The 13440-nt window shown below is 35.4% G+C and overlaps 1 protein-coding gene and 1 long non-coding RNA gene across 12 annotated transcripts in view; one reads left to right on the top strand and one right to left on the bottom strand.

Moving 5' to 3' along the window:
* Positions 1-13440, top strand: part of cadpsb (Ca2+-dependent activator protein for secretion b) — a 119397-nt gene that overhangs the window by 11115 nt on the left and 94842 nt on the right. The gene's annotated exons all lie outside the window — the stretch shown is intronic.
* LOC112145473 lies at positions 10107-11564 on the bottom strand. Its single transcript, XR_002919076.2, has 3 exons — positions 11256-11564; positions 11049-11164; positions 10107-10153 (listed from the first exon to the last, which is right to left on the bottom strand). It is a non-coding gene; the product is annotated as an uncharacterized LOC112145473 (long non-coding RNA).

Below are 13440 nucleotides of genomic sequence, written 5' to 3'. Positions count from 1 at the left end.
TAGTGTTTTTTTTGTTTGTTTTTTAGGGTATTTTGGCACTTAGCTAATATTTTAGCTGCCTATCAGCTTCAGTGTTTTCAGCTTTCAGCTTCAGTGTTTTCAGCTATTAACTTCAGCAATTTTAGCTACCAATTTCATCATCTTCAGCTATCAGCACTAGCATCTTCAGCAGCCAAATTCAGCTTACAGCATTCACAATAGCATTATTGCTATATAATGCTATATATCTAGTTCGTTTAAAGCTAATGATGGTTAAGATGTGTACTACAATGTGTTACAAAAAGTAACACACTAAAAACTAAAAATTAATTAACCATTAAAAAAAGGTAAAAAAATCTACTCAAATATACTCGTATTACACACTTCACAAAACCAAATAATATATTTTATATAATGTGTTTGCACTGCTGTTACTCTGATAACCAGAATTGAATTTATATTTCAAAGATGGACATTTTAGTTTAAGATGTTATATTGTGGGGAGACTGTTCCACAGATTGTCTCATTTCATTGAGAAAATATTTTGTGCAAAAGACGTTCGACAAAATGAGACTTTATTACATGCTGCCTCCGTTTTGTGCAACACTCTTTTTCAAAAAAAATACCGTAAAAATATGCATCAGATTTAAAGCCTTCCATATTTCTTAAATGATGTCAGAAGGAATTCCAAATGGGCCCATTTGTTATTTTGCAATCACAAATGTAAACTGCCCAGACCACCAAACATGTAGTCATGCAAACAAAAGACAGCTGCAGCAAATGGAGTGCAAAAGAATGACACGAAAATCATTTGCATTATTATGTAAGATCACTAAATTGCGTTTAGACAGAAAAAAAGGTCTCCATTGACAATGAAAGATGATTAGCTGGCAGCAACAAACTCAGGCGCTCAGTCAACAATAAAACACGTCAATCAGGATGCAAAAACCGGAGCAAGGAGAAGTTATTCTCTGCTGCGGCAACACATTCTAAAGCGTGTTTCAGTTCAGCCAGAGCAAAGCGAGGAGGCAACGCCGTGCAATGACAGCTCGGATATGCAAAGTGGACATGGAAAAGGGTGACAGCTGAGAAGCAGCAGGTGAAATACCCCCTTACCCGCAATCTGGGCAGCAAAATCACAGCTTAACGCAATCACACTTCTCCCCCATTGACAGCAGATTGCCAACAAAGAAATCTAACAATTTCTTTTTTTGTGCAAAAGACTTGACTATATAAAGACAGGATTTAACTATTTGTATCCTGACATGCACACAGTGTAACGCTATAACCAAAAAACATGGATGCAAACACAACATTCATCCTCTTCATGTGATTTTATTTGAAATAACAGAACGTGGGTGACATCACATTGGAGATATATGTTGCAACTCAAGTGTACGTAATCCGCCATGAATACAGTATGTCACATATGGATGCCTCCCTCTTCCTACTGCAGAGTACAAGATGTACTTTTTAATTATTGTCTGAAAGCTTTCGACCACCGAGTTCTTCCACATCTGCCATGAGAGTTAGCATTTTTCTGCATGTAACATTAATGCCATTTCCTTTTTCTTAACTGAATTTATTATTTGCAAAGAGACAAATAAGTGAAATAAAAACACAGAAAATTCCAGGTGATACACTTTATTGTCATTGTTTGAGATAATTTAAGACGGATGTAGCTACCAGAAAAATAACAGTATAGTGTAGAGAGGAAATAGAAAGCTTTGCTTATTGTTAAAGCAGCACTAGCTGCACTTACAACACATTTCTGTATAAACAACCAACCCTGTTATTTTGATGTTTCTACTCTAAGTGCTCACTTGTATGTTTGTTTTATGATCGAGGATGTGACTTTACAAGCTTTGGAAGTTCTATTTTATCAAGGAAAGAAATATTTTTAACAGGTGTAATGGACTCTAAAATAAAACAAAATAGAATAGAAAAATAATAGAATATTTTTCTAAGAGAATAAAATTGTGATTTATACTAAAGAGTTTAAGAATAAAGTGAAATAAGTAAAGGAATAAGATAAAATTTGTAATAAATAGTCATATAACAGAAACAATGCTCTGTGTATTTTTGAAATAAACTTTGAAGTTTTGGTAGGTGTCTTTTTTTTAATTAGTCAGTATGATTATAAACGTGCAAACAAATATAAAGGATTAAGAAAAACTGCCATTGACTGTAAATGAGAACTGGACTGAGTGATTGTGACATCATCAGAAGAGTGTTTTACTTCCAGCTCAGTCACCATTTTTTGTGAGACAGATGTTGAAACCAGAAATCCTTACTGAGCAGTGATTGGTCTAAGTCAGCGTTTCTATGGCAACCACTCCCACCAATAAGGGGTGAGCTTGTTGGAAGGCCACACCCCTACCTCTTGAAAGCTGGCTCGGGAGAATCTGTCAAACATTTCAAATGTCGAGACCACATGTTTTATTGAGACCTCTGATTGGCTCATTTTTAATTTGAATAACTTGCACTGCAGAAAATAATGTAAAAAATAAATGAGAATGATCAACAATGTGTTAAAAAAATATTAAAGCAAGAATGGTAATTCTGGCAAATATAATTACTGATTATTAGCTGTTTGTTTCTCTATGGAAGTCAATAGATTTTGGCGTCTTGGAGGTACTTCCTGTTTGGAACACCGGGGGGAGGGGTCACTCGGTCCAGTTCTCATACACTATACAGAACATTGACCATAAATAAAGATGGACAAAGTCGACTGTAACGTCGCCCATAGAAATACCTCTATACCTTCAGCTCCAGCAAAATTAAGCCAATCCAGTCGCCGTTTTTTCATGGACGCCGCCATTTGGAGCCACTCAACAGTGATTGGTCGGTCCAAGTCGAGTCATATTTCAAGGGCAGCCAATTAGGATTGAGATGTCCACACCTCTCCCACTGGATGCAAATGGGGAGAAGCTGTCAATCAAACGTTCGAGGTGGGCCCATGGTTTTATTGAGAAATCTGATTGGTCAGATTATAACTTGAATAACTCAGGAAAAATATGATTTAAAAAATAGGATGAGGAAGAAGATGATACGAAAAATGATTAATTTGATAGAATGACTGACTAATACATGTTTATTTCTCTATAGAAGTCTTTGGGATTTTGGTTTCTTGGAACCTGATGATACTTCCTGTTTGGAACACAAGGGGGAGGGGTCATGCTGTCCAGTGATATACAGTCTATGACAGTCATTGAAACACGTCCAGTATAACACCCACAAATGTATTGAAATAAAATCTAAGAGTTATTTTTACCAGAGATCGGACCGGTGTGAATCTGGAGATTCAGAATGAAACAGTGACATGACAGAAACTCTTATATGAATGGTTGAGCTTTTACTTTTAAGAAGGGATCTTTCTGGATTTAATGTTCTTTAAAGATAATCTTATATACTGTCCCGGCTGTCAGTTTCAGTACCAGTTCAAACTCTTCATTAAATTTGGAGCCCTTTTAGTGGTTTTACTTTTTTGGATCTGACTTTCTGTTAGCAATAAAGATATTAAAGCTAAAATTAAAAAAAAAATAAAAAAACAGATCTGGCCTTAAACCACAACACCAACCGGCATCCATCCACAGGGAGAGTAGATCAGAGAACAGAAGCTAACGGACTTAAAAGCTGGAAGGTTTATGGCATTTACTAAACATATTAAAAAAATATCTGTATGATTCGCTAATTACCATAAAATGCAATGAGAAATGTATTTTTGTTTTGAAATGTACTTTTACTAACAGTACACAAGATAAATATTTCTATTAGTTGTTTCTATTTTACTGTTATCAATCCATCCATTAAATATTGATGAGATTTCAGACACATTTTTTATTTAATCCTAGTAATAGTGTGTAGTAGTACTGGACGATATGACGATACATATTTTGTGGGTCTATAGTTTCTGAACTTTTGTGCAATTTCCTACAAATAAACTCGAAACTGTTGTGTACTTCAGAAAAATGTTTCTCCTTTATGACACTTCAGTTAATTGAAAAAATAGTAATGACATTTTTGTCAATTTGTTTCAGAGAATAACTGAAATGATACTTTATTGTGGTGTATCGTGATAGATATCATCATTGTGATGTAAAATAATTTATATCCTAATTTAATCCAATTCCATTTTAAGTTTACAAATTTAACACATTTGTTTAGAAATACATCAAAAATCTACTATTTAATTTGAATATATTTATATTAATTTGATACAGTTCACATATTGTAAAATGTATCAGTAAAATAATGAGATTGGTAATATAATACAGTGTTACATGATTTCTTTAAAGGAGAATCTCTGACTAAAATGTTCAGATCATTAACATTGTGAACAGTTCTGCTTCTCCTAGAGAATGTTTCAGTCTGGCCACTAGGTGGCGATCACGCTATAAAAATACACTTTATTCAAGAAGAAGACAACAGCATGAGGGTAAAAACGAAGTTTTGGACCACAAATAGTTACTTTAAAAAGTATTTCCTTAAACGAGTTTGAAAAATTAATGCCTGTAAGTAAATAAAGATGTTAATTTAGTCAGCAATGTATTTTTTGGGTCAACCGAGTGTTAGCATTAGCCGTCCTATGGGAAATTCTATTGAACGTTAGCATCAAGCTAGCGGACTTTAGCTTTATGTGCTAAATTGATTTAGATATTTTGTGAATCAATTATTGATCTATAAAGCTTAAATCGATTTTTTCAACACAGCCCTAATATTTTTTTCCATATTGCCCAGCACTGTTGTGTAGTATGGAAGCCCAAACTGTTCACACCAACCGTATGATGCAAATATCCTTTAAAACTCTGAGAATGAGTGAATCAGAGTTACAAGTGACGCAGCTTCAAAAAGTTACAGTGGTAATGAGTAATACTGATATTGAGCAATTTGAGTCATCTTTATAGAAAATGTGCAGTTTATTTCCTTCATTTCTGACTAAGAGAGGCATTTTTTTTCATACTTTTCTTCACTAATAGCCCCTACACTATGGAAGCCCACACTGTTCATAAGTAAATAAATAAATACAACATTATTTAATACAGCAACACTCCAATAAGTCTTTTCAATAAATAATTGACCATTTTATTATGAAATACATTTCATTAAAATTTAAATGGACCATTTTATTATGAAATACGTGTCATTTTTACTTTAAAACATAATTTTTATGTTAAAAAATTTTCATAATAAAATATATATATCATAATATATATTTTTTTTCATGTTGGATATTATTATAATCATGTGGGGTTTTTTTGTAGAAACTTTTATTTCAAAATTACTGTTTTCCAAAGTGTCCTTTTTATTTCACAATGCTGTTTTTCAGAACGACGTATTTATTTCATGATGAGCTTTTTCCGAATAATAACTCTGTCTGTCAATCAAACCAGACAAGGCGGGGACACGTTTGTAATTGACTACTCCTTTAATCAGACATTAGCAGCAGCACCAACTACATCGATCGAGTGTTCCTTCAGCGAACATGATGGTGCAATACACACTCCTCAACAATAGATGGGAGTATGCAACCCAGCGCGTCAAATTAATCTCCAAAACGATTCAACGTGCTAAGGGCAGTGTTGCCAGATTGGGCGGGTTCCCGCCCAGTTGGGCGTTTTTTTTTCTAAATTTGCGGGCGAAATTGGCTTTGGGCGGGTAGGCATGTTTTGGGCGGGTTTAGGGTTTTTATTTCCTCATCATAGAATTAGAATTAGACTGTCTTCTTTGACATTTTTCTCTTCAAGATGCGGTCACAAAAACACAAAAACGGTCTCACCGCCATGTGTGCGGGAACGCACGCGGCGGGGTGGGAGTGCGCTGAGCTCAATCCGGCAATCGGCGGTGTGTGTGTGTGGGGGGGTCTGAACATAAGCGAGCACGCGGCTGGGTATGCGCTAAATGCGAGGGGGTGCGGAGTGGACAAAGGATGAGAGAAAGACAGAGAGACGACTCTGAAGTTGGCTTCCGATTCACAGCTTCCGATTCGCGAGAGCGTTCTTTAATCCTGGTTTGAACTGTCTAGGTGCAGTAGTTTTTGAACAGGACCTGTTTTTAGGTGGTCTGAGTTCGAAAAATACAGTGGAACGCTCTCGCGAATCGGAAGCTGTGTATCGGAAGCCAACTTCAGCGTCGTAAATAGAGTCGTGGATGTTAGCGTGCTCTTCTGCCGCGTGTACCAAACCGATCCTTTCAAAAATGTCGTCCAAACGTCTCAAAATAGCGTGTCCTGACAGATCGCCTGTTTCTATTTGATCCGCTAAGCTCAGCAAAGCTACACGGATGTCACCGAAATATTTCATCTTGGTGATTGTCTGCGTTACTGTCTGGGTACGGGGCGACACACAGTAGAGCAGGAGTCTAGGCATACAAGTCGATTTCAGAGGATCAGCCAATGAACGTTTAGATCCCACCCACTTTCAGTGATTGACAGACAGAGTCATTATTCGGAAAAAGCTCATCATGAAATAAATACGTCGTTCTGAAAAACAGCATTGTGATATAAAAAGGACACTTTGGAAAACAGTAATTTTGAAATAAAAGTTTCGACAAAAAAAACCCACATGATTATAATAATATCCAACATGAAAAAAAATATTATGATATATATTTTTTATTATGAAAATTTTTTAACATAAAAATTATGTTTTAAAGTAAAAATGACACGTATTTCATAATAAAATGGTCCATTTAAATTTTAATGAAATGTATTTCATAATAAAATGGTCAATTATTTATTGAAAAGACTTTTATTGGAGTGTTGCTGTATTAAATAATGTTGTATTTATTTATTTACTTATGAACAGTGTGGGCTTCCATAGTGTAGGGGCTATTAGTGAAGAAAAGTATGAAAAAAAATGCCTCTCTTAGTCAGAAATGAAGGAAATAAACTGCACATTTTCTATAAAGATGACTCAAATTGCTCAATATCAGTATTACTCATTACTACTGTAACTTTTTGAAGCTGCTTCACTTGTAACTCTGATTCACTCATTCTCAGAGTTTTAAAGGATATTTGCATCATAAGGTTGGTGTGATGCAGGATGCAAATGAAAGTGTAATTAACTACATTAACTGTACATTAACTGATCCATCATCACTTCCTGTCAGTCATTGAGGGAGCATGCTCAGAGGGCTGCCCTCACTGAGTCAGGCTCTGCTGGATGTTTCCTCCAGTCGGTGGGAGGACGTCTTTGCTGTTAGCTAAATGCATGCACAGTATGGGGGGATTGAGAAAATCTCCTGGTTCCTTCCCCGAGATATTTTTGAATTCAATATGGCAATCTATTATCAGTCAGGGTGAAGGAGAATAGAGTGAACGTTGGAAATTTGAGAATAGTTTGCTTTTTCTGCATAGTGCTCTGAAGGAACTCCTAAATCATTGGATTTAATTCGGAATTGAGGTGTAATTCCTCCATCCATCTTTTATTCCAGTTTTTTTCAGTGCAGGGTCATTAAAGTTGCTGGAGCCTATCCTAGTCACTTCACCACAAGGACAGGTACACCCTGGACAGCCCATGACAGGGTCAGACCTAGACAACACACAAAGAGACAATGTAAATCAGGGTTCTCAAACTCAGTTCAGAATCTACTGGAATTATATTGATCCTGTTAACATTTAAAACATTGAAGTACATCAAAGCCACTTAAATGCAGCATTTTTAAAAAATAATATTTACAGCACATTTTTAACATATTGAATAAAACAAAAACACGATAGTAACTTTAACTCTTTCAAAATTGATATTTACATTTTTTTTTAGAATTGTAACATGGTATAAATTAAGCTTATAAACAGAAACTGTTACGGCCACCAGAATAAAAGAAGTTTTATTGCTCAAGATAACTTAAAACGGGGGCAGAAACTGATTTTTTTTTTTTTTTTTTTAAATCAACTTAAACAAAAGTGTAAATACCATAACTGTTTCCATGGAGATTTTTTTAGCAACCTTGCAATTGAGTGGCTAGGATAGGCTCCAGCAACCCCAATGACCCTACACAGAACAAACCTAGAATAAAAGGCAGATGGAAGAATTACACATCAATTCTCATCGTAATCCCAATGATTTAGGAGTTCATCTCCAACATGAAGCAACTTCCTGTTCCAGTTGAGGACTTCTGGTTCAGATCGATGATGTTTGCAGGTTTTCTTGACTGTAGCTTATATTTCTATTGAACTCATGTTAGAACCACGAGCCAGGGGAAGACTTGGTGCAATGAAGAGACAGCGGTCCACCTTGATATGTTGATAGTAGGGCTGCCATGATTAGTCGACTAATCAACTATTAAAATAGTCCATTAGTCGTTACTTTTATGTGTATTATTTTATTGCTATTTTACTGTAAAGTGTCCTTGGGTGTTTTGAAAGGCACTTCAAATAAAATGTATTAATATTATTATTATTACATTGTGTTAAATGGAGTTGGAGTGTAGTAAAGTTGAAAGATAAAATGGCATTATGCTAGCTTTTTGGACTATTTTGGCATAGTGTAAGGTTAATTTAGAGTTTAGCTAATATTCCAGCTGCATGCTAGCTTTTTTAGTGAACTTAGGATTTTTTTTAGGCTAATTTGGCATTTAACTAATATTTTAGCTGGCTATAAACTTCAGCGTTTTCAGCTATTACCTTCAGCGTTTTCAGCTATTAGCTTCAGTGTTTTCAGCTACCAACTTAAGTGTTTTCAGCTATCAACTTCAACGTTGTCAGCTATTACCTTCAGCGTTTTCAGCTATTAGCTTCAGCGTTTTCAGCTATTACCTTCAGCATTTTTAGCTATTACCTCCAGCGTTTTCAGCTATTAACTTCAATGTTTTCAGCTATCAACTTCAACGTTGTCAGCTATTACCTTCAGCGTTTTCAGCTATTAGCTTCAGCGTTTTCAGCTATCAACTTAAGTATTTACAGCTATCAACTTCAATGTTTTCAGCTATAAACTTCAGCGTTTTCAGCTATTACCTTCAGCGTTTTCAGCTATTAGCTTCAGTGTTTTCAGCTATCAACTTCAACGTTTTCAGCTATCAACTTCAACGTTTTCAGCTATTAGCTTCAGTGTTTTCAGCTACCAACTTAAGTGTTTACAGCTATCAACTTCAATGTTTTCAGGTATAAACTTCAGCGTTTTCAGCTATTACCTTCAGCGTTTTCAGCTATTAGCTTCAGTGTTTTCAGCTATCAACTTAAGTGTTTACAGCTATCAACTTCAATGTTTTCAGCTATTAGCTTCAGCGTTTTCAGCTATCAACTTCAACGTTTTCAGCTATTACCTTCAGCGTTTTCAGCTATCAACTTCAACGTTTTCAGCTATTACCTTCAGCGTTTTCAGCTATCAACTTCAACGTTTTCAGCTATTAGCTTCAGCGTTTGCAGCCATCAACTTAAGTGTTTACAGCTATCAACCTCAGCGGTTTCAGCTATCAATTTCAGCTTCTTCAGCTATCGTCACTAGCATCTTCAGCAGCCAAATTCAGCTAACAGCGTTCACACTAGCATTATTGCAGAAAATGTTAGTGTGAATATATCTAGTTTTTAGTTAGTTTAAAGCTAATGATGGTTCAGATGTGTTTACAACCACTTTGTGCATGACCCGATTAGTCAACTAATCTAAAAAAAAAAAAATGCTGAAAACCGAAAAAAATGCTGAACTAGTTTTACACACATATCAAAACACGGAGGCTACAGTTTTTCTTCTGTGTTGGGATTTCTGACCATTGAGTGCAACAATCATCACTCACACTTCTGTTTACACATTTTTGGCCACTTGCAATGTTCACAAAAAACAACCAATGAGAATCAAACCAACAAACCAACAGACCTCTCTCTGAAATCATGCAAATAGAAAATTAGGTGTAAGTCATATAACTTAAAGGAAAGAAATCTGTCTTTTAAAGGTGATTTAATGACAAACAGCTTATAGAAATATTCTAAAAGGACAAAAAGCAGCAACGATGAGAGTCTTCGTCCTGGTGATTTTCCACATTAAAGTCTGAGCAGCTCAGGTTGTTCCATTACTGCAGCTTTCCCTGCTCCTCACTCGGATCGCTCTCCCTGAGGCAGTCCGGGCCCAGAGAGACTGTTTGTCAGGTAGATACTCGATTCCTGTCTCTCATCCCGCATGTCGCATGTTCGGGCCTGTCTCTCATCCCGCATGTCGCATGTTCGGGTCACAACTATACTCTGATGGAAATGAAACAAACGTGGCTTAAAGTCTTACTATTTTTTTTTGCTGGGGATTACTGCTTTAATCTGATTTAAAACAACAGACTATGTGCTATAAAGTATGAATCAGAGCAGCACAACATAAATAATGACATGGTGGAGTAGAGAGCTCGCAGAAGAGAACGGCAGGAAAAACAAGGAATAAAAAACAACAACTAATGTTAGATTTTGCATCTCACTAATTCTGAAAATAGATACAATGAGTTTTAAAAGCAAACATTTATTTATTTTTTCACATTTTTTTAAACCCTTTAACTGCCTGCTTAACCTAATGGATGGGAATATTTAGAAAACATGTTTTTAAAATTATCGATTGTGTTTACTACTCCCCAAGGTACGGAGCCTCAAAAGGGACATTGAAGAAAAAAAATGAAGTAAAAAAAAAAAAGTTGAAGAAAATTTTTTTTCCAAAAAATGTATATACAAAAATCTAGTTACTGACAAATGCACAACAGATAGTAACTGGTGCAACAAAAATGGCGAGCAATATCGGAGTTATCCAGCCGTACAGTTTGGAGCCAGCTGTCAGTTCAGATGAGGAAAACAAAGACGTTCATGGATCTATTTGTCTGTAAGTGGATGCATCAGAATGAAATACAGCAGGGAGCTTGTAGCATGACGATTGTAGTTTCTTTTCCTGATTCACCACAATTTGAATGAAGAAATACTTAAATATTTAGTTTTAATGGTAAATGTCTTTTCATACGTCCTCCACCATGAGAAACATGAAACAAACACAATTTTTACCGGAGTGTGTCTTTCAAAATGTATTTTTCTTTGCTTTGTGACACCTTAATCCCACCCAGTCTGAGATCAGAGGCAGATATTCTGCTCTTGGTAGGATGGAACTCACCACATCCATGAAACGTGTTGTTTGGGGGGCTGTACAGTAACAGAGGTACCACAGCTCAGCTTTCATGGTCTTGGATAACTGATAGAAGGTCTGCCTGTTGTCAGTGACACATGTCACTGGGATGACAGTAGAACCGGTTTATTAAGAGCTCCATGTTTGCAGTGTGTCATGCTCTGTCTGAACAGTAGAGAGGAGATATTTACCCACCTTTCACTGCTGTGTTTGTGCACAGAACATGCATCAGCTTGTCTATCTGTCTTTATACAGTTGTAGTTGTGCGACTGTAGTTGCCACACAATGCTGAGGCTTTGTGTTTGCTCAGGCTTGTTGCTGGCAGACCTTGTCCGGCTGTCATGCTGAGCTCGCTGCTGTTTACTCCAATGTGGACCTCTGGTATTGTCTGCAACATGAGCAGAATGTTCTTTGCTGAACACTAACAGATCCATTCACCTCAGCAAAATTATTTACTCAGAAAAACCTTTTTTTTCAAACATTAACTGTAAAGTTTTTATTTAGTGCCTTTTTTAAGCTCTGCATTAGTCCTAAAACCTTTCGTTCATGAATCGATTAGAGCCACACTTTGCTGAATCATATCTTTTGCATTCATTTAATTTTGGAAAACAGCCTCATTTAACTTATCCTTTTAACATTATATAACTTCAAAGTATGAGTCAGCACAGCAGCGGCCGGGCCGCACCGACACACTACAGCTGACTGTACTCTGCATTCAATTAGTTAATGACTCCAATCATCACAGCACTGGAAGGACAGCTGATAAAGCTTCCTAACAAGGTGATGGAAAGTTCCCCCAGATCTTTGAAAAGATGAAACAATCAATATCTATAGCTTGATAAACCATAAAATGAAAGTGTAAAAACACACTATACAATACCTATTAAAAGTAGAACACTTGGATTACCTGTGATAATGCTAGTGTGAATGCTTTTTGCTGTAAGGAAAACACTGAAGCTGAAATTACTCTAATTCCTGAAAGGATGCAAAACCATTTTAAAAAATGCTAAATTTGCTAAAAGACTGAAAATTTCACTAAAGAACTATGAAAAAGTGCTGAAGTTGTCCTAAGTTTCTGAAAACTTTGCAGTAAAATTCCTTAAAAATCTCTAATGCGTGCTAATTTTGCAAAAATATTTAGCCCAAAAACCTTAGTAGATGCCAAATTTGTCAAAGAAAAGAATACGAGCTTGTATGTTGAATACTAGCTAAACTCCAAATTAGCCCAAAATTCCTCAGTGAACTAAATTAGTCAAAAGTTAGCCTATTGCTAAAATAGAAGCTAAACTCCAAAATTAGCCTATAAACCTCAGTAGAAAAGAAATTAGCCAAAAACGTTAGCATGTTGCTAAAACATTAAACTCAAAATTACCCTATAAGAACTCCAGTAGATAACAAATTAGCCAAAAACGTTAGCATGTTGCTAAAATAGAAGCTAAACTCCACATTTTCTGGAAATGACTATAAAAGATGAAAACAAAGTCCATGAATATATTTAAAGTCTTGTTACTAATCTACTTAAAATTCTGAAATTTGAAGACTTCCTCATTAATTTCCTCTGAGGCATATTTTGCTCAATATTTCCAAAAACTATAGTTTATGAATACCAAAAGTACAAGCTGTAATATCCTGAACAATCTGAACATTTTGATACCAAGACTCCTGAAATCGCTGAAAGTGGGATTGACTTTTTACGTGCTTAAAAACGTACGGAAAGGAGCTGAAAATCACCAGTGGGAATTCTTACTAAACATTCAAACAATTAAAAAAATACTGTTGGAATTTTTTTGTCTTTTTACTTTTTCTCACAAGAATATTTTTTTCTTACTGCCTGGACAATACAATACATTTTTATATACTTTGGACTTCATTGAAACAAATATGGATGGATTTCTGCTTATGATGATTAACATCACAAAACATCACCACCTGTTTTCTTCTGTTATCCACCCCAAATAAAAATATAAAAACATTTTTTTTTAGTTTTCAGATTTCTGAAAAAGTCTTATATATCAGTTTACAAACATACAAGCTTTTTTTTGCTAATTTTATTACTTTTTATTACATGTGACAAATGTTGAAGCAGAATTGTTTGCGAAATCTCTGAAAATTATAGGACTGGGTATCGATTATAATTTTCAGAAACGATTTTATTCACAAGAGCCTGGATCGATTCGATTCAGATTATTTTTTCTATTTTTTATTTCTTGAAAATAATAACCTGCAATGACCGGTACAAATGTATTACAATCATTTAATATTCTTTATTAGCATTCTAATTGAAAAGATGCCCCAAAACACACACAGTCCTGCAATAAAAGTGAGACAGTAATATTTTAAACCAAATTTTATCAGGACAAATTGAATGAATGTCAAACGC

The sequence above is a fragment of the Oryzias melastigma genome, linkage group LG5, assembly GCF_002922805.2.
Source record: "Oryzias melastigma strain HK-1 linkage group LG5, ASM292280v2, whole genome shotgun sequence".
NCBI classification, from domain to species: Eukaryota; Metazoa; Chordata; class Actinopteri; order Beloniformes; family Adrianichthyidae; genus Oryzias; species Oryzias melastigma.
Note: the sequence above shows the minus strand (reverse complement) of the source record. Positions and strands in the feature narration are given on the sequence as shown.